A 19,388-nucleotide genomic window follows, 5' to 3' on the forward strand; every position below is an offset into this window, starting at 1 on the left:
GGAAGGTGCACCGTTCCTGGAAGTACTGCAATACCAGATCGATGCGTGGAGTGGATGGAGCAAGCCCCTATTCCATCTCCCTGTTCCAAAAATCCATTTAATATATAGTTCTCAGATAGAGGACGTATCAGATATTAAACTGATAAGAACAGATACTACACTTGATCTTAGCCAAAAGGCCGAGAAGCGATACAATTTTTGAAAAATTTTACGCAGCCCACCCATCTGGACACTTTTACACGTCACGACGAGTCACCCGAATGCAACACATGTGAGCCTTGCAACAAGATTTTTACAGATCGGCAAGTACACCTACTTTCTTCATCCTGCAGCTCCTTTGTAGCTGGTCAAAGCAAAACCTCTCCCACCAGATCATTCAGCTTTAAAACGAGTTATTCCACCAGACCTGCGAGCTGCCTCTGTGGTGGTTGTTTCGCTGCCTAAGTGATCACATAATCTGCATGAAGCCTGTCCCCTCGCTGCAGCGTGATGACGCCATCGAGCTGTTAACCCTGTATGGACTGCAGAACCAAAACAAAAAGCAGTCAAGTAGCATAAGAACATAAGAACGGCCATACTGGGTCAGACCAAAGGTCCATCCAGCCCAGCACCCCATCTGCCGACGGTGGCCAATGCCAGGTGCCCCAGAGAAGGAGAACAGAAGACAATGATCAAGTGATTTATCTCCTGCCATCCATCTCCTGCCCTTGTTCTGAAGGCTAGGGCACCATACTTTATCCCTGGCTAATAGCCATTTATGGACCTAACCTGCAAAAATTTATCAAGCTCTTTTTTAAACCCTAATAGAGTCCTGGCCTTCACAGCCTCCTCGGGCAAGGAGTTCCACAGGTTGCCTGTGCGCTGTGTGAAGAAAAATTTCCTTTTATTAGTTTTGAACCTACTACCCATCAATTTCATTTGGTGTCCCCTAGTTCTTGTATTATGGGAAAAGGTAAATAATTTTTCTATATTCACTTTCTCCACACCATTCATGATTTTATATACCTCTATCATATCGCCCCTCAATCGCCTCTTTTCCAAACTGAAAAGTCCCAGTCTCTCTAGCCTCTCCCCATATGGGACCCGTTCCAAGCCCCTAATCATCTTAGTCGCCCTTTTCTGAACCTTTTCTAATGCCAATATATCTTTTTTGAGGTGAGGAGACCACAGCTGCACGCAGTACTCAAGATGTGGGCGTACCATAGTTTTATATAGGGGAAGTATGATATCTTTTGTCTTATTATCGATCCCTTTTTTAATAATTCCTAACATCCTATTTGCCTTACTAACTGCTGCTGCACACTGCGTGGATGTCTTCAGAGAACTATCCACTATAAGTCCAAGATCCCTTTCCTCATCTGTCGTAGCTAAATTTGACCCCATCATGCACTCTAAAGACTAGCAAAATAATTTATTAGGTGAGCTTTGGTGGGACAGACCCACTTCTTCACACCATCAGACCACCGGACCGCAGAACCGGTGTCAACCACACACCTCGGCAGCAACCCCCTGCTCTCATCCACTGCCATCGTCCCTCCCTTAGCAATCACACTGCTGGGGATTGCCCTGAGGCACAACCCTGTGATTTCAGCTCTGCAAGGCCCAAGCTGCTGCTCTGTGATTTCAGAGAGAGGCTGAAAGCAGCTACTTAACTCCACGGCAATTGGAGAGACTTGAACTGGTTTTCTCCTCCTCCTGGAGGTAACTCGCTTGCAGTTCTCCTCCTTGTTTTGGGCAGCCTGCTGTACCTGCAGTATTATCTGTTGCCTTCTGTCCAGAAAGTCTTCACCTTCTCTGATGGACCTGAGGGTTGGGATTTGTGCCTCAAGTCCTTTAACCTTCTCTTCTAAAATGGCTCCCAGCTTCCCCTTGGGCCAGAGAAAATCCTTTCTATCATTCGGGAGGAAGACAAACACGGCACATGCCACGCAGGTCACAACAGAGCTCTCCCCAGCCACGTCACTCTCCATTTCTCCCTTGACAGAGATCCCTTATTTGTTTCTAGTGCCGCCTTGGAGGGCACAAGAGAAACCCCGTACAAGAAAGGTGAAAACAGGTATGTGGCTCCTCCCAAAGGCGAGCTGCCTGTGAGCTGCTCCTGTTCGCTGCTCCTCACAGGAGTCGCTGGGGCTGCCTTCTTTCGGGGCTGCTAGCTGGCTAGGCCCGGCTGAGTTGTGAATGAAAAGCCCCGGGCAGCGCGGAACAGCCCACGTCCTGTGTCCCTCTCCCCGTGGCCAGCCCGGCCCCTCTGCGCCCCTCAGCGGCAGACGGCCGTGGAGAGGCAGCTGGTGGCGTGGGAGTTCCTGGCTGAACAAGAGCGCCTCCTGCTGGCACGGCTGGGAGAGCTGGCCCAGGAGATCGGGCCGAGGGGGGAGGAAAATGCCACCCGGCTGGGGGAGAAGATTTCCCGGGCTGGCACCCTCAACACACAGCTGGAGGGGGCGTGTCAGCAGCCGGTGCTGGAGCTGCTGCAGGTGAGAGGGCGCTGGACGTGCCCAGGGCCCTATTAAGGAGGGGACTGAGGTGCCTGAAGCTCCAGGCCCAGAACAATTCAGACAGAATTTTTTCGAGAGACATTTTGAAGCATATGCTCCAAAATCTGTGTTAGTCTGTAAGGGGCCACCAAGTCCTGCTGCCTTTGGCCTGGTGCACCTATGACACAGGCCTCACAGTCTTCAAAAAGCTTTTCCCGGAGGCAGTGCTTGAGGACAGTGTCGTGAGCGGGTGTGGCATAAACAACAACGCGCACAATCGAACGCAGACCTTTTTTACGCTGATGACATGGGACTGGCTCAGCCAGTTCCATACCAAGCCTCCTTCTAAATTCCTCGTAGCCATCGTCCTTCGCATCATCTTCAGTGGTTTGTATCGGTGTTGAGCAAAACCAAGGTGGATCCATTTCATCTTCGTTCTGACACATCGTCGTCCTGGGGTTTAGGGTCCTCAAGGAAGGCCTTGTCGAGCTCTGGAAAGATTCCCAGAAAGAAAATAATGTACAATCCTGTGGTCTTTTTAGGTTTTTACAAAATCCCATTACACGACCCCCCAACCTCGCTCATTCGTTTCTTACCTCTTTGGCTTCTTTTCCGTTCTCTTTGTCTGACTCCTTCAACCTGCGGCCGCCTTCCTCCGTAGGGGTGGACAGAGAGAGGCCGTCTACCTTGTCGGGCTGCCTCGAGAGTGGTTGGGTTTCGGGGTCGGGTTCCGGTGTATCCGTCAACAAGGGTTGGGCCAAAGGGCTCCCCTCGGCTACCGCCTCCCCCTCGCAGCTGTCGCGGATGCAGCGCTTTCTCCACGTGCGGCGGAGACCCGTCGGCACATGAACAAAGTCCGAACTCTGGCAGGGGTGGTGAAAGTGTCCATCTTCCCGCTCAGCATTTGCACATTTCTGAAACACGCGCTCTTGGAAGAAGATGGCCTCTTTCTGGGGGTAGCGCTGTGCTCCGATTGGTGGAGGGGCGAGTCCTTCGAGGGGTCGCATGACACCCTTTCCTTCCAGTCTCACTTGACCCAGATGTACTCCTACCCCCGAAGGGAACGTCTTCCGGTGACAGGGGGCGGGCCTAAAGGAGTTGGGGAGGAACTTCTGGTGACAGGAAGGAGGGGCAAAAGGGTTAAGGGGGTGGGACTTCTGGTGAAAGGGATGGGCGGAGCTAAAAGGGCTGGGCTGGGGCTTCTGGTGAAAGGGGCGTGGCTAAAAGGAAAAGGGGCGTGGCTAAAGATTGATGGTAGATCCCTTTGTAGCCAGACAAAGTCTCCCCCTTACAAGCCAGCTTGCTCGTTTGCCCCCCCCACTGAGGAGCACACAGGGCACGGAAACGGCTGCTGACAGCACAGTCTTTGATGCCCTCATTGAGGCCCAGACATGCTAGCTTATCGTGACCCTGAGAAGCAGCAAGTACAGCTAGAAGGCTAACAGGCCAGACTGTCAACATGAGGTGGGGGGGACCCTCAAGAAATCACCCCAGCTGGCATTGATCAATATGATGCACACACACAATCACCCAGAAGGGGACGTGCCCCGCCCGCACAAAAGAATGTCCTGTACTCCTAAATTGCTTATCTCTTGTCTTACAAGTGCAAACTAAGTAGAAATGCCCTTGTAACAAACTGGCGTCACAAAGACAGACCAGTATGATCTGGCACCATAGATAAGAAAGAGAATACATAACCCGAAAGGGGTATAAAAGATGGGTCCAGCAGAACTCTAACTTTGAGTGCATTTCAACCAACTACCTGCTGGTCGGGTCAGGTGATTGCCTCCCGAGGTCCACTACTGGGGACGCCCAACCTCGTATTCGTCTTTCCGCGGAATTGAGTGACCGATCCGGCTTGGCTACGCTGGTATCGAGAGACGCAGAGAGGGTAAGATACACCCATGCTAGGTCTCTGACTTTTTTTTGTGCACAGCTAAAGAATTAGAGCTCTGTAACTAGATGTCATTGTGCCAAGATATCATTGTGTTAGATGATAACTGATATCTTTGTATTGGATTGTAAGGTAACTTGTTAACACCTGTACTTTGCTAGCATATAAGAAGTAAACAATAGCCTTTCGTGTAGCTTAATAAACTTGTAACTAGTTAAGATCCAAGCCTAACTATTTTGTTAACCCTTTTGTCACTGCAACACAGCCGGCACAACAAAAGAACTTTAACCGTTTGGTTACTACAGCCTGGCCATGGGTGAGTGTGCTAGGAGCTGCCTGCTCTACCAGTAAAAAACTGGGTTGCTTAGGACCCAGGGGAATACCTCACCGCACATTACCTGCCCACCGGCTAACACCCTTATACTACTAGGACCCATCACCAGGCCTGATAGTTTTGGGGTTTTTTCAGTCTATCCTGCCCCAGACCCTTGAAGGCCCTTCTGAAGGGTTAATCCCACAGCCCTGGGTTTACCAGGCCAACGCTCTAACCACTGACCTCTCCCTCCTCACCATTGTTCCCCTCCAGCGGCAGAATAAAATGTGTATGTGCACCAAAGCCTGTGTGGCTGTGCGCCTGCAATAGAAACACAGGCGGCCAGCGCTGGGTGCTCTGCAAACCAGCTGAGTGGCCCTGAATCTTTCCTGGGCAGCCGCCCAAGCGCTCTGGGGTGGTCACAGAACTGGAAGAGACCTGGAGAGATCCTGGAGCGATTGTAATCCAGGCCCTCTATGGCAGCGCTCTCTGAAACGCTCCCACTTCCACGTGCAGGGCCAGGTGAGCAGGGAGGACTGCAGAGTCTCAGCGCAGGGGTGAGAGGATGGGGCCGGGCAGAGAGGTTCACATTCATTAGGAACTGGGGACACTTTTGGAGAAGCGGGAGGCTGTACAGGGGGGATGGGCCCCACCTACCCCAAAACGGAACCAGGCTGCTGGCACTGAACAATGAGATGTCGCAGAGCAGTTTTTAAGCGAAGGGCTGGGGGGAGCCGATGGGCGCAGAGGAGCGTGTGGATTGGACACAGGCATCTCTTACGGGAGGGTCGATAAACAGGGATTCTCTGTGTTCTACTCAGGAGGAGAGGGCTGAAGAAGATAAAACGGGTAAAATCAGATGAGAATCAATCGACTGGAAAAGGATCTAATCCATCTGGAAAAGGCAGACAGATCAGAATCACAATCACAGAATCCGAGCGCCGGAGGGGACCTCAGGAGGTCGTCTAGTCCAGCCCCCTGCCTAAAGCAGGATCAACCCCCCCAGAGCGTCCCCTTTGGGTAGTTGAAGGCTGCTATCAAATCGCTCCCCAGTCTTCTCTTCAGGAAACTAAATAAACCCAAATCCCTCAGCTTCTCCTCATAGGTCATGTGCTCCAGCCCCTTCATCCCCCTCCTTCCCCAGAGGGCAAAGAAGCAGGTCTGGGTGTTCAAAGGGACATCAGTGGCTGAGTCGCACTGGGTGGATCTCCAGTGGGAGCACAGAGCTCCATGGCCAGAAATCCAGTTGGGTCGTGTCCCTTCCCTTGCAAGGGGCGGCCGGGGCATGAGGGGCCTGCCAGGGCTAGAGAGCAGGCAGGGGCAGGTGGGAGACAGCGCTGCTTCCCCAGCTCAGCTCAAGCGACTCACCACTCCCTCCCTGTGCCTCAGTTTACCCTGAGGGGTTCCGTAGAGGCAAACCCGGCCCATGGGGTGCCTGTGCTGGGGAACGCAGCTCTTGTTGTCTGTCACAGGCCTCGGGGAGCTGAGGCAGGCGACATTTTGACACACGTTGGCCGGTCAAGGGGAAGTCTCCCCCTCACTTGCTCTGAGGCAGCTTGTCGGAGCTGTGGGGCAGCCCAATGGGCTGCAGTAACCCCCATGCTCCTTGGTGTATCTCGAGTACGCTCACGATAGTGGCATGAAGCCCTTCTCGGTGAATTATCCGGACTGCCCCGTTCCCTGGGTTGCTGGGAACGTGTCCTCACTCACCAAGGGAAACCGAGGCGCAGAGTGACAGGGAAGTGAGGGAGAGCAGGCCAGAGCTCAAACCACTCGACCCCACTGCCCTCCCAGAGCTGAGAAGAGAACCCAGGAGTCCTGGTGCCCAGCCCTGCCCCTGCTTCAACTGCGAGATCTCCCTCTGCTCCTACAATAATGTACCCATGAGATGTCACACCGACGGGCGGGGCGGGGCGCTGCGCTGCGGGGGGAGGGGCAGCACACCGCACACACCCGCTGCAGGGCCGGGCCGGGCGCGGGTGACAACAGCCCTGTCCCGCCCTCTGAGCGCGCGGGGGGGGCGGGGCTCACCCCCTGGGGACTGTCCCCCCGTGGGGCTCTAGGGGGCACTGACCCCCCCTCCCCCCGCAGCGCTTTGTCACGTGCGCACCGTTGTGGCCGCGCCCCCCGGCCCTGGTGCTGTGCGGTGCGGTGCGGCCCAGGGGAGGCGGCGCTGGGCGCCCCGGGAACACGTGACGTGCACGTGGCGGGTGTGACAGTGTCACACCTACGGGCGGGGCGGGGCGCTGCGGGGGGAGGGGCGGGACTCCGCACACACTCGCTGCAGGGCCAGGCCGGGCGCGGGTGACAACAGCCCTGTCCCGCCCCCTGACCGCGCGGGGGGGCGGGGCTCCCGGACGGGGCCGCGCACGCGGGAGGGCGGGGCTCACCCCCTGGGGACTGTCCCCCGTGGGGCTCTAGGGGGCACTGACCCCCCCCGCAGCGCTTTGTCACGTGCGCGGCGAGCGGGCAGCGGCCGCCACAGCCCCAGCAGGGTCAGGCCGCGCAGCAGCTTCCGCCGCGCTCACTGCGCATGCGCGGTACGGGGGGCGGGGCACAGCCCGAGCTGCGCGGGGGTTTTTCGTACAGCCCCGCCCGGCGGTGAGTGTCGGGGTCCCGGGCCGGGGGAGCCCCGGGGAGAGCCGGGGGTGGGGACAGGAGAAGCTGTGGGGGGGGTCTCTCACCCCGTGGGGGGGGGACACAGAGCCGGGGTAATGGGGGGGCGCTCGGTCCCCCCGGGGCTCAGCTCGGGCTCAGCGGGGGGAGGGGGGTGTGGTCCGGCCGCACGCGCCCTCTGCGGGGGGGGGCGGTTCTGTCCCGTCTCCTGGGCGCGAAACGCTCCTGCGTTGGGGGGGGGGGTGTCACGTGCTCCAGCGGCTCCTGAGCCGCGGGGGCGGGAAGCGGCGCTTCTCCTCCTCGGGGGCCCGAGGGGCCGGGCTGGGCCGGGGGGGCGGGGAGAGACGGTCCCGGGGGGCGGGGGGTTCGCACACCGGGGTCTCTCGCGGCTCTGGAGGGGCAAAGGGGGGGGGGCGATGCCGCCCCAGCAGCTGCGCTGAGCAGCCAGGGCAGGCTGGGTTCTTTGGTTTGTGCTTAGTTTGGGCACAGCAGCAAGAGGAAAATTACACTTATTAGAGGCCTTAACAGTTACTTTGTATTTCTACACAGATGGAAACAATATAACTCAGACAAGTGATCGAAGTACCACAATTGTGAATTTTTGTTTATAACTTTTCTAACAGTTAATAGGAAACCGCTGGCAGCGATTTTACCACAGAAGCGGCTGCCGCGTGTGAAAGGGGGTTTTAAACTGACCGCTCACTTTATGAATGAAACCAAGATGGCCGCCGAGTGAGTGACAGGCGAATGATTTTACTCGTGGTTACTACTATTTGCAGAAGGTCATTGCTGACCACAGCTCGCCAGTTCAGGTAAGGCGAGGACCCCCTGCGGTTTGATAGGCAAGATAAATTTTCTCCAGTTCTACGTAAAAGATAGCGGAGGATCGCAGTGTTCTAATAGATCAAAGGGGTAAACGCGTTTTAAAGATAAGGTCAGGGCTTCCCGCGGTCTGAGTGACAGGCTTATGGTTTTAGCAGTTTATAGCCCGAAAACAGCTCGTACCCGCGGTTTTTAAAGGGGAAACAGCACAATTTAACTTAAGAAAATTTTTAGACAAATTCGCTAGCTTAAACTAATACAAGTAATGTGTACCCAAGAAAGGCAAGTTGGAGGTGTGATTTTCACCCCTGCCTCTTAGACCTGGTGGAACCAGAGTCTTTCCCTCAATTCCTATAGGAAAGAAGTGCAATACAGGTGTAATTCTTACCCCTGCCTCCTAGATCCAGTGTGACCCACATTCTCTCAATCCCTCGGGACGAAGTTGCTACGAACCAGGCATCCCCAGTCTCGGGAGTTAGTTCCAGACCTGGCCAGTAGCTGTAGGTGATTGAAACTCAAAGGGGGGGTGGTTTGCTAATCCCCTTTATACCCCTTCTGGCACGTAGGCTTCTTCCTGGTGTCAAGTGGCCAATTGGGAGGAGAGTGTTTGAACCCCAGGTTACCCAGGGAAGATGCAAGGCTCAATTTGCACCTGTGAATTGTGGACAATTGGGCACCTTTGGAGGTGATGGGCGGGGTTCCCCAATCTTCCTCGTGAAGTGATCAAGGCTGGGGAAGTGATCAAGGCGCGTCAATTACTGAGATCAGCCAGAAGGGCGGCCATTAGCTAGCCCATCCACTGTCTGGTTTTTGTGTATAGCAGAGAGGCTGGGCGAGATACCACACCTGTGTTCCCAGGACATCAAAGGCCGCCTGCCTCCCCTGCTTATTTCTCTCTCTGCCTCTCCCAGTGGAGGGGAGGGAGAAGAGGAAGAAAAGGCCAAATAGGGGGTTCATGTCTGGCTACACCTCCCAGAGCTGAGAAGAGAACCCAGGTGTCCTGGTGCCCAGCCCTGACCCTGCTTCAACTGCTAGATCTCCCTCTGCTCCTACAATAATGTACCCATTAGATGTCACCCTCCTTTGAGAGATGGAAATAGACACCCCGCCCCTCCCAACCCCGCTGCAGTGCCCCTCGCCCCCCCCCATCCTAAAGCCAGCCTCTGAACCAGGCACCCATTTCACAGCCCCACACACTGAGTCCTGCACGGCCCTTCCTGCGCAGCCCCGCCCCCTGGTCACTCACTCATGGGCACAGGACACGTGGCAGTGCCGGAGCGCTCCCCGCAGGCAGCGGCTGGGTCCCAGCCCAGCCCGGCCCAGGTGCAGCGCAGGGCGGCGGTGGCAGCGGGACGGGCAGCGCCGTTGTGGCCGCGCCCCCCGGCCCTGGTGCTGTGCGGTGCCGCCCGGGGGAGGCGGCGCTGGGCGCCCCGGGGCTGCACCGGGAACACGTGATGTGCACGTGGCGGGTGTGTAGCGGGTGTGACAGTGTCACACCGACGGGCGGGGCGGGGCGCTGCGGGGGGAGGGGCAGGACTCCGCTCACACCCGCTGCAGGGCCGGGCCGGCCGCGGGTGACAACAGCCCTGTCCCGTCCTCTGAGCGCGCGGGGGGGCGGAGCTCCCGGACGGGGCCGCGCGCCCGGGGGGGCGGGGTTCACCCCCTGGGGACTGTCCCCCCGTGGGGCTCTAGGGGGCACTGACCCCCCCCGCAGCGCTTTGTCACGTGGGCGCCGAGCGGGCAGCGGCCGCCACAGCCCGGGCAGGGTCAGTCCGGGCAGCGGCTCCCGCCGCGCTCACTGCACATGCGCGGCACGGGGGGCGGGGCATAGCCCCAGCTGCGCGGGGGTGTTTCGTACAGCCCCGCCCGGCGGTGAGTGTCGGGGTCACGGGCCGGGGGAGGGGGAGCCCCGCGGAGAGCCGGGGGGGGACGGGACAAGCTATGGGGGGGTCACTCACCCCGTGGGGGGGACACGGACCCGGGGATAATGGCGGGGGGGAGCGGTCGGTCCCCCCGGGGCTCAGCTCGGGCCGCAGTGGGCGGGGGAGGGGGAACAGACCCAGCCCCAGGGTAGGGGCGCGGGGAGCACTTCTGGGTACCCCGCTCTGCCGGGGGGGGGGGGTCGCTCCGCGGCGCATGCGCAGTGCTGGGTGCGCGAGCGGGGCCCCACGTGCGCGTGCAGCTGCCCCCGGCCGGGCCGAGCGGGGGAGAGGGGGGCGTGGTTCGGCCGCGCGCGCTCTCTCCGGGCGGGGGTTGGTTCTCCTGTCTCCTGGGCGCGAAACGCTCCTGCCGGGGGGGCGGGGAGCGGCGCCATCGCCCCGGCCCAGGTGACAGCGACCTCCCCGCGCCCAGCTGCTGCCTCCCCCCGAGCCCCCACCGCCGCGTCTGGGGCCTCTGCGAGCTGCGAGGCTCCCCCAGCTCCGGCCCTGGGGGCAGAATCCGGCCCTGGCTGGCTGTGTGGGACCGTAGCTCCCAGCTCCGACTGTCCCTGAAATCATCCCCTCTAGCCTCAGTCTCTGTGACCTTGGAGGACTCCCATCTCCCCAGCCCCCGACTCAGCTCTGTGACCCCTGGATGCCCCTTCCCCTCCCTCCCTCCCTCCCTGCAGGGGGAGAGAGATGAGTTCCTGGGGCTGCAGGAGGGGCCCTGAGAGGCAGATGTGGGGCTGGGCAGGGGCAGAACTAACAGAGAGGCTTCTGCGGGGACCCCCCTTTAAATTCTCCTCAAACCCCCCCCCATTCATGTACCTGACCAGGCAGGTCTTTGCCACCAAAGCTCTCTGAGGTGCCCCAGGACGGTGCCTGTTGTCTTCTAGTCACCAGCACAACCAGGTCCCACAAGGGGCCGGGCGGGAATCGCACACACGGAAATGCCGGCAACGCTGGGGCCGGACAAGCCCCACACAAGCGCCCAGCTGGGAAAGGAAATGACTAGAAATCACAGGACTCCCGGAGCTCCCACCCCGCAACCTGTCCTGAGCCCGGCCCCGCCCACAGTCTGTCCCCACCCAGAGCTCTCACAGCCCCGCCCCCCAAACCTGTCCCGAGCCGGGCCCCGCCCACAGCCTGTGTCCCCACCCAGAGCTCTCACAGCCCCGCCCCCAAACCTGTCCTGAGCCCGGCCCCGCCCACAGCCTGTGTCCCCACTCAGAGATCTCATAGCCCCGCACCTCAAACCTGTACCGAGCCTGGGCTCGCGGTGCCAGCAAAAGGGTCCCTCCGGGGATTGAGCAGCGGCTGAGAAGGCGGACTCTTGTGTGTAATGGCCAATAGCAAGACACGTTACCGTTGATTGGCCAATGAGGAAACGGGATTGTGTCGCTCTAGCCAATGGCCGTGAGGATTGCCTGGATTGATATAATTGTCACAGAGAGCGGGAACAGAACGGGCGACCAATGGCAGGGAGGACTGAGAAGAACTGGTCAAATTCGGAAGGGGATTGGTTATCCTACTGACCAATGGCGATCGAGGATGTAGGAGGACAGCCAATGGTGAGGCGGGGCAATCCGAAGGCGCGTGGGACTGGTCTGCAGCCTACGACTCTGGTTGAGGTGAGGCGCTGCCGGAGCGCTGGTGGTGTCGGTTGGGCCCCAGGGCCGAGCCCGCGCGGGGTGAGGAAACAGAAAGGATTTGGGAGGCTTTACTTTGGGGGAGGGGCAGGACACCGCACACACCCGCTGCAGGGCCGGGCCGGGCCGGGCCGGGCGCGGGTGGCAACAGCCCTGTCCCGCCCTCTGAGCGCGCAGGGGGGCGGGGCTCCCGGACGAGGCCGCGCACGCGGGGGGGCGGGGCTCACCCCCGGGGGACTCTCCCCCCGGGGGACTCTCGGGGGCACTGACCCCCCTCTCCCCCTGCAGCGCTTTGTCACGTGCGCGCCGAGCGGGCAGCGGCCGCCGCAGCCCCGGCAGGGTCAGTCCGGGCAGCGGCTCCCGTCGCACTCACTGCGCATGAGCGGTACGGGGGGGCGGGGCACAGCCGGAGCTTCTGGCCCCCGCCAGTCCCCCCTCCCCCGCGGTACGTGTGTTACTGAAGAGACATTATCGCCCAGTTCCGGAGAGGGACGCAGCCGAGCTGGGTTTTGTATTCAAATCCGGCACCTTAACACAGGGGTTAAATCGTGATGGGAACTTTCCGCGTCACTCTCGGGGCTCGTCGGCGAACTTGGCTCAGTCCAACTCTTGACCTACCCCCCGCCCCTCCGCTCTCTGATTTGCTCCCCTCGATCGTTTGTTTCTGATTTGTGCGCCTTGATTTCTGTGTTCGGTTCTCTGTGCCTTAAATCTTGAGTCTGCTCCGGTCCGGCTCTGGGCGGGAGAAGTGGGTCTGTCCCACGAAAGCTCGTCACCTAATAAACCATTTTGCTAGTCTTTAAAGTGCTACTTGACCGCGTTTTGTTTTGATAGTGTAGAGACTGGCGGGGATTCCTCCCTGTTACTATCCAACGCTTAACGCGGACCGAGTCCAGCACTGGCGGGGGGTGTTGGTTATTGCCGCGGGGTGAATTCCTCCGCTCTGAGGGGGTGTGCGCGGGCTCCCCCCAAGCCCCTGGGGGGGGATATTAAATGCCGAAGGGCTGGCGGAGGCGGGGGGGGTCTATGTTGTGTAATGCTGACACCTACTGGCCGCCCCCAGCATTGCAGCAGGACGAAGAAGGGGGCATTGCAGCTCCCCAGATGCGGCTCAGGCTACGTTCAGGCTGCAGTTGTAGCTAGAAATAATTTATGTAATTTGCGCAATGTGCAAATGAACCTCCCCCGTCCGGCATCCTCGGGCCCTGACCGGTGCCAGACGAAAGAATTTGCAGGACCACAGGAGGTCGATATTGCCCAGCTGCATTCCCAGCACTCCCACTGCTCACTTGGTGGTTCCCTGTTGGGTTCACTGGCGCTGCCCACGGTGGGCAGAGGGGACACTGGCTGGCTGGGGAGGCGGGAGCTGTTTCCTCCCTCCCCCAGAGCCTGTCCCAGAGCTGAGCAAACCCTTCACCTCGGCCCCACGTTCTGTCCCACCCATGAGCCGCCCCTCCCCCACCCGTCTCATGTCCCCAACCGCTGGGAGTTTCTGCCCGGGGGGGGTGAAGCCCGTGGGGCCGGTGCAGGGAACAGGGACCCCCAGTACAAACACTGCGGGTCAGTCCAGCCCTGTGAGCGCCCAGCCTGGCCCAGCCCCAGAGTCCAGCCTTTGGAACGGGACCGAGACCCAGCGGCAGACCCTGCCCCCCCTTCCCGGGTGTGTGCAGCTCCGGTCTCAGCTCCTCGGGGCGGGGGAGAGCCGCTGCCCGCGGCCTCCCGTCGCAGCTCACAGAGGCGGACGGGACTCGGGAGGTCCCAGGGTCCCGGCCCGGCCCTCTCGGCGGGGCGCAGCCCCAGCCCGGGCAGATCTGTGTGTGATCTCTGGGCCCGAGGCCCGCAGGGTCGGAGCTCACAGCCCGGGGGGCAGCAGGCGAGCGCCGACCGCTGGGACCCGCAGGAGGGAACGAACCCGGCACCCGGGGGCTAAAGCCCGGGGCTGTCCCAGGAGCCACAGGCCGCTGGCGCCCCCGCCCTTGGCCCGGCTGCAGAGCGGAGACTCCGCTCCCCGGTCACTACGGGTCACGCACGTCCGTGTCCAGCCCAAAGCGGGGGGGGGGGCTTTCGCGGGACCCGCTGTGGGCGGCAGGGCCAAGCGGAGCAGGTCCCGGCGCTTTGCCGCAGGACGCGGCGCTCCCGGCAAGTCTCCCCCCGGCAGAAGCCGGGCCAATAAACGACGCGTCCCTCCGTCCGCCCCCCTTGTCTCTGAGCTGCCGCCCGTGGCACCGCCCCGGCTACAGCGACACCGGGCACAGCCCTGCGGGCGGCAGCGGAGCGCGGCCGGGGCCGGGGCGGGGCCGGACACTGGTGCAGGCTGAGTCCTTTACTGCGCTGTTAGCCTGCCGCGCCCGGCAGAGCTACGGGCTCTGCCCCTTTAAGGGATTTGGCGCGCTGTATGCTAATGTCACAGGGTCATCGCCAACCTCCCGCCCGCGGGGAAGTTCATTCCTTTCAACAGCGGCTGCAGGAGAGCTCTCGGGGCCTCGTCCAATCCGGGAGCACTATGCTAATATGGCCACGCCCCTGCAGGAAGTCAGCTGCCGCCTGGCTTTTTCGCGCGTTTTCTTGCCCTGGCAATGGGAAAAGAGGAGCGTGTGAATGGGGCGTTCGGGGTCCCCCTTTGGCTACGGGACAGACACGGGGAGGTGGAGCTGGGACCTGACTTGCAAGGGGCGCTGCGGCCCGGGAGTGCCTGGATGAGGTGAGCTGTGATCTTCCTACACCGCAGTGTCCTGGGAAACTGAGTCCCGTCCTCTGGTCTGCAGTGGGGGGAGGGTGTTCCGGCGATCCCAGCCTTAGGGCAGCGCTGGGCTTATTTTTACCCACAGACCCACCCACCCCACGCAGGCTGAAGGGCCTGGCAGTGCCTGTGAACTAGGTGGTGTTTCCTGTTTAATTTGGTGCCCAGAGTTGTGCACAATTTATCCTTTGAATGTTTTTATTTACTACAAACCGAGGTTTGCATTAAGATTTGCTCCCTTGAGGCCTCACGTCCATCAGGGAGCAGAGGGTGACCCCTGTGCAGCGCACCCCCCAAGGGCAGTGGAGTCAGGGCAGTGGCTTCTACAGCTGTTCCTGAGCAGTCTTGGCTAGCAGCCGCCTGGCTGGTAGCAGCAAAGTTGAGGGGTTCAGTGTGCGGGAGGGGCTGCAGGCTGGGGCAGAGGGTGGGATGCAGTGGTGGGTGGGTGGAGAAAGGGACGAGGAACCTCCTCAAAAAGCTCTGCCCAGAATAACGGCTCCTGCAGCAGTTTGGTCGCTGTCGTGGGACTTTGGGTTGCGAATATTAGCGAGAAAATGAGACTGGGTAAGTGATTGGTCCATGCAGCCCTTTGCAGCCTGCAATGTGGTGTTTAGAGCTTCAAAAGCATCTCACAAAACTGGGTGACTGGGGCACAAAATGGCAAATGAAATTCAGTGTTGATCAATGTAAAGTGATGCATAGGGGAAAACATCATCCCACCAGACCTGTTGGGGTGGGGGGTCTAAATCAGCTGCTGCCACTCTAGAGAGAGTGCTTGGAGCCATTGTGGATAATGAGCAAGTCTCTGTTCTGAGGTGGGATTGATCAGTTGCTGGGGGGAGTTACCCAGTGTTTGGAGATCACACACTGTTTGCTGTTTAGAGATGAGTTGCTCGTTTTCAGGCTTTTAGACGTTCACCATTTACTGGAAATAATCAAGAGGGGTTTTTTTTTATTTTTTTAACATTGCAATTATCGCGTGGGAGCCGCAAAGAACGTCGTTAAAGAGCCGCAGGGTGCAGACCCCCACCTCCGACTGTTTTGTTTTGTGTTTTCATTTCTTTTCAGGTTTGCGTCCGTGGGAAGAGCAGACTGGAACTGTGATCTCAGAAGAAGCGACGCAGAAACATCTGCCTGGATCTGCAGATCCTAAGAAAATGATTTTGAGCCCGGGGAGCTGCCCTACGCATCTCAATGGAGGGTTAAGCCCACGGCCTGTTGTTCCGGAGGCCTCCCATGGAGAACTCCAGGAAAGGACCCCGCGTGTGGCAGGAAGGGAAGAGCGCAGTGGGCAGAGCTCCTGCACTTCCCACTCAAGAAAAGACGTCAGCTCTTCGCCATCTTCACCCCCTGCCTCTTGGGAAGCAGGTGACCCAACGGCCCCGGAGTGACTTCTGTGAACCCTGCAACGCAGGGGAGGAGCTGGGAGGAGAAGTGGCCCAGGAAGGGTGAAGAGCTTTTGTTTCCCTGGGGTCCTTTCCTACCCTGGCAGAGGGAGGACCCCTGCTGGCATGGGGCCTGCAGAAAGTTAAACAGAATTTACTGTGCAGCCGCTGAGGGGAAGCTCAGGAACGGGTCCGCCGGATGCCAGGCCAGGTGAGGGCCCCCTAGAGAACCAGGCTTTGGCCGTTTGCGGCTGTTTGGGTTGTTCTGATGCCCAGTTCCGTGCTGCTTTGGATGGTTGTGGCGGTTTTGTTACCAAGAACTCTTCGCAGCATCCAGTTCTGATTTCATCCGCGGTTATTCAGGTTTATCCCACAGTGTCCTCCTGGCACCTGAGCGCTGCCCTCTCAGTGGAGCGATTCGCATTGGTCACGTGTGGCTCTGTCTCAGCGTGTTGTGTGAGGCGGTCTCTGAGTGGGGATGTTCATGTGGCCCTGCTAAGCCTCACCTGAAAGGGTTATGGGTAACAGGTAGGGGCTGGAGCAGCCTCCTGCCTGCCGCAGGCCCGGGCGCTCCAGCCAGGCCAGAGTAGCCCCCATCTGTGGTGGCCCTGGGAGTGGGGGGCAGGGGGACGTGGCTGGAAAGGTTTCTCTCTGGCAGACTGGGGCTGCTGCAGCCCAGCTGGAGCATCCCTGCCCTGTGGAGCGCCTGAGCCAGGCCGCTGCTGATGGGGGCTCCTGTGTCTGCTCTGGGGTGCCCCCCACTTGCAGCAGTGCCACGGGCAAGGAAGCGCCAGCTGGGCTGCAGCAGCTCCTGTCCATGGCAGTGGGGCTGCACCAGCCGGGCGAGGTTGGAGGGGCCCCCCAGCTGCCTCTGCACCCATTGAGCAGTGAGCTCGTGTTTCACTGGGGAGCTAATGAAAGGTGATTTTACATCCCTGTCTCTGAGAGAGTCTCTGCGTAAATCCGGCTATTTCCCTTTGTCTCCCTTCCCCTCCCCCGAAGGACACCTGCCCGTTCACTGCTCTGGGCTGGGCGTTTCCTGCTGGGGTGTGGGCATTTTCCATGTCAATCGCCAGGCGCCCCGGGTCTCTCCGGGAGTCCCTGACACATGTGGCTTCTCCGGGGTAAAAGCTCTTCTTGAAGTACAGCAGCAACTGCAGGACTGCTGGGGTGTGGGGGGTGTTCGGGAGGGAGGGGAGGAAGTGCTAGAGGTGTGGGGGAGGGGAGGGAGTGCCCGGGGGTGGGGTGAGGGGTAAAGGACGGGGCAGGGAAGGATTGCCGGGGGAGCGGGGGAGGAGAGGGAGTGGTAGTGGAGTGGGGGTGAGGGAGGAAGTGCAGTGGGGTGGGGGAGGGGAGGGAGGGCCAGGTGAGTGGGACAAGGGGGTCGGTACTAGGAAAGCAGATTGGAAGATTTGTCACTGATTGGTGACGGAGCCTTGTCTATACTATGTCAGGCGCCCATCCGTCCCATATCGGGTGGAACAGCCCCGTATTTTGGGGGCCAAAAAGGCATCTCGACTTATCTTTTAAAAGGGGCTAATTGCCCTGTATTCCCACACACCCCCGCTGGCTGACTGGGAGCTCACCCATGGCTGCTGCCAGGTTCCCAGCTCCCCACACCTCAGTGGAGCCGGGAGGAGCCGCCCCCACCACCATATCTCCCTGTCCTGTGTTTGGGATAGGGAGATACAGTCACCCTAATACCAGGGAAAGAGTCACCTGTTCGGGGCTGATTTTCTGGGTTCGATTCTGCGCACCTGGTAAAGACGCACGAAGTCAAACTCTCTGGAGCTGACAGTCGACCCCTGAACTCCTCCATATCGCGAGGAGTAAGGGAGATCGACGGAGAGTTTCTTCCATCCACTTCCCTCTGTGTAGCCGGCCAGGTAAGTCAACTGCAGAGAGGTCGAGTCTAGCTCCGCAACTGCAGTAGCTAGAACTGTGTATCTGCCATTGACTTAACTCCCAGCGTAGACAGAGCCTGGGAAGTGGGGTCCACACACAGGGCTGATCAGAGCTCAGTGCTGCAGACTGGCAGTAGGGGGCGCTCTGACCTCGCTAGTGCCAGTGGTTGAGGAGAACTGACAGCCAGGGCTGTTTGGCATCCTTAAAAATCTCACAGCGCTGCTTGAACAGGGGCTCTGAGTGTGCCCAGAGTCCAGCCTGGGTGACTGCAGGTTGCCTCCTGCAGGGCCAGGCGGTGTGGGGTTCATCTTCCACCCTTCCCTTCAGACATCCTGCAGCCGTGTGGTGCGCTGCTGACCAGCCGGTGTATTTCCCTTCAGAGGCGGCTGCATTTCAGTGGGGTGGGGGGGGAACGATTCCGGTAGGTCAGTGTTTCCTGAACTAATTTGGCCACAGAGCACTTTTGGGCTTGGAATATATTGACGGACCACAGACAGGCTGGGCCGGGGGAGAGGGAGATTCATACCCAAAAATTGCTGCCTGTAATTCTCCAAAGCTGATTTTAAAAAGTTTGGGGTTTTAGATGCCTTATATTTTACAAAGAACAAAAGAAAATTATCTGAATGAACAGCTGATGTCCTTCTGATAGGAGGATGTTTAGCAATCGTATCATTAAGTATAAAAATTAAATATTAAGTGCAAACCCAGAATAAACATCATTATGGCAGCCAAAAGAAGGATGCTTAGTGTCGTTCTTTTGTACAAAAATAGAAAAAACAAGTGTTTAAAAAAGGCCTGTCCTTCCTTCAAGCTTAAAAAACAGATCCGTGAAAAAGAAACGCAAAACAAATTAGGTCTGAAGAAATATGTGTAAATGTTGTGGTTTTATAATCTTGTTATTTTTACAGACAACCACTGGAAAAAGAGAACAAGTGCCACCTGACAGGTTTTTTTAATGGGAGGAGTGTTTCTGCATCTCTCTTTCAGCACCAGTCAGATAATGACTATACTATTATGACTGTGTTATAAATAATAATGTACCTGCAATCTAAATAGTATTCAAATACCTTTGTGACTGTAGTGCCAGCTCCATGCCTCAAAATCGGAACACGAATAATAAAAAATCCTCACAGCATTATTTTTCTATATCTCTCATGGTTGTTTTTGGGCCTGATTCGTGGCTTTTGAAGCACTGGGGATGGCAATGCCAGAGTGGTGTAAATAAAGGGACCTGGGTGAGAATGAGAATCCAGCCCGTTGTCGTTCAAATTGGCAGTGTCCCTTTAACATGGTGGCCAGGTTTGCAGTCAGTGGGGGTGTGTCTACACAGCAAAGTTATTGCAGAATAACGGCCACTATTCCCAAGTAACTTTGCGAGTGTCTACACAGTAAAACCACTATTGCAAAATTATTTTGAAATAGCGAAGGGCTTATTTCAAATTTGGTCAAACTCATTCCATGAAGAACAGTGCCCATTCCAAACTAGGGGCTGTGTAAACAGGAGGACGGCCTATTTCAAAATGAGCTATTATGGAACATTTATTCTGAAATAACTTTGCTGTGTAGACGTCGTATTTCAGATTAGAGCCCCGGGAAGCCGTGCTTTCAGGGACTCTAATCTACAAGAGGCTCTATTGTGTGTGGAGACACTATTTGGGAATAAGTTTTGCT

The 19,388-nt window shown here is 58.3% G+C and overlaps 1 long non-coding RNA gene and 1 other non-coding gene across 2 annotated transcripts; one reads left to right on the forward strand and one right to left on the reverse strand.

Moving 5' to 3' along the window:
• LOC142025379 (U2 spliceosomal RNA) lies at window positions 1-191 on the reverse strand. The gene has a single exon (XR_012648651.1). It is a non-coding gene; the product is annotated as a U2 spliceosomal RNA (small nuclear RNA).
• A 6,956-nt stretch (window positions 192-7,147) lies between these two features.
• On the forward strand, window positions 7,148-16,972 carry LOC142024999 (uncharacterized). The gene is made up of 3 exons (XR_012648562.1): window positions 7,148-7,282; window positions 7,921-8,109; window positions 15,496-16,972. It is a non-coding gene; the product is annotated as an uncharacterized LOC142024999 (long non-coding RNA).
• The last annotated feature ends 2,416 nt before the right edge of the window (window positions 16,973-19,388 follow it).

Source organism: Carettochelys insculpta, chromosome 22 (genome assembly GCF_033958435.1).
Source record: "Carettochelys insculpta isolate YL-2023 chromosome 22, ASM3395843v1, whole genome shotgun sequence".
Taxonomy (NCBI): Eukaryota; Metazoa; Chordata; order Testudines; family Carettochelyidae; genus Carettochelys; species Carettochelys insculpta.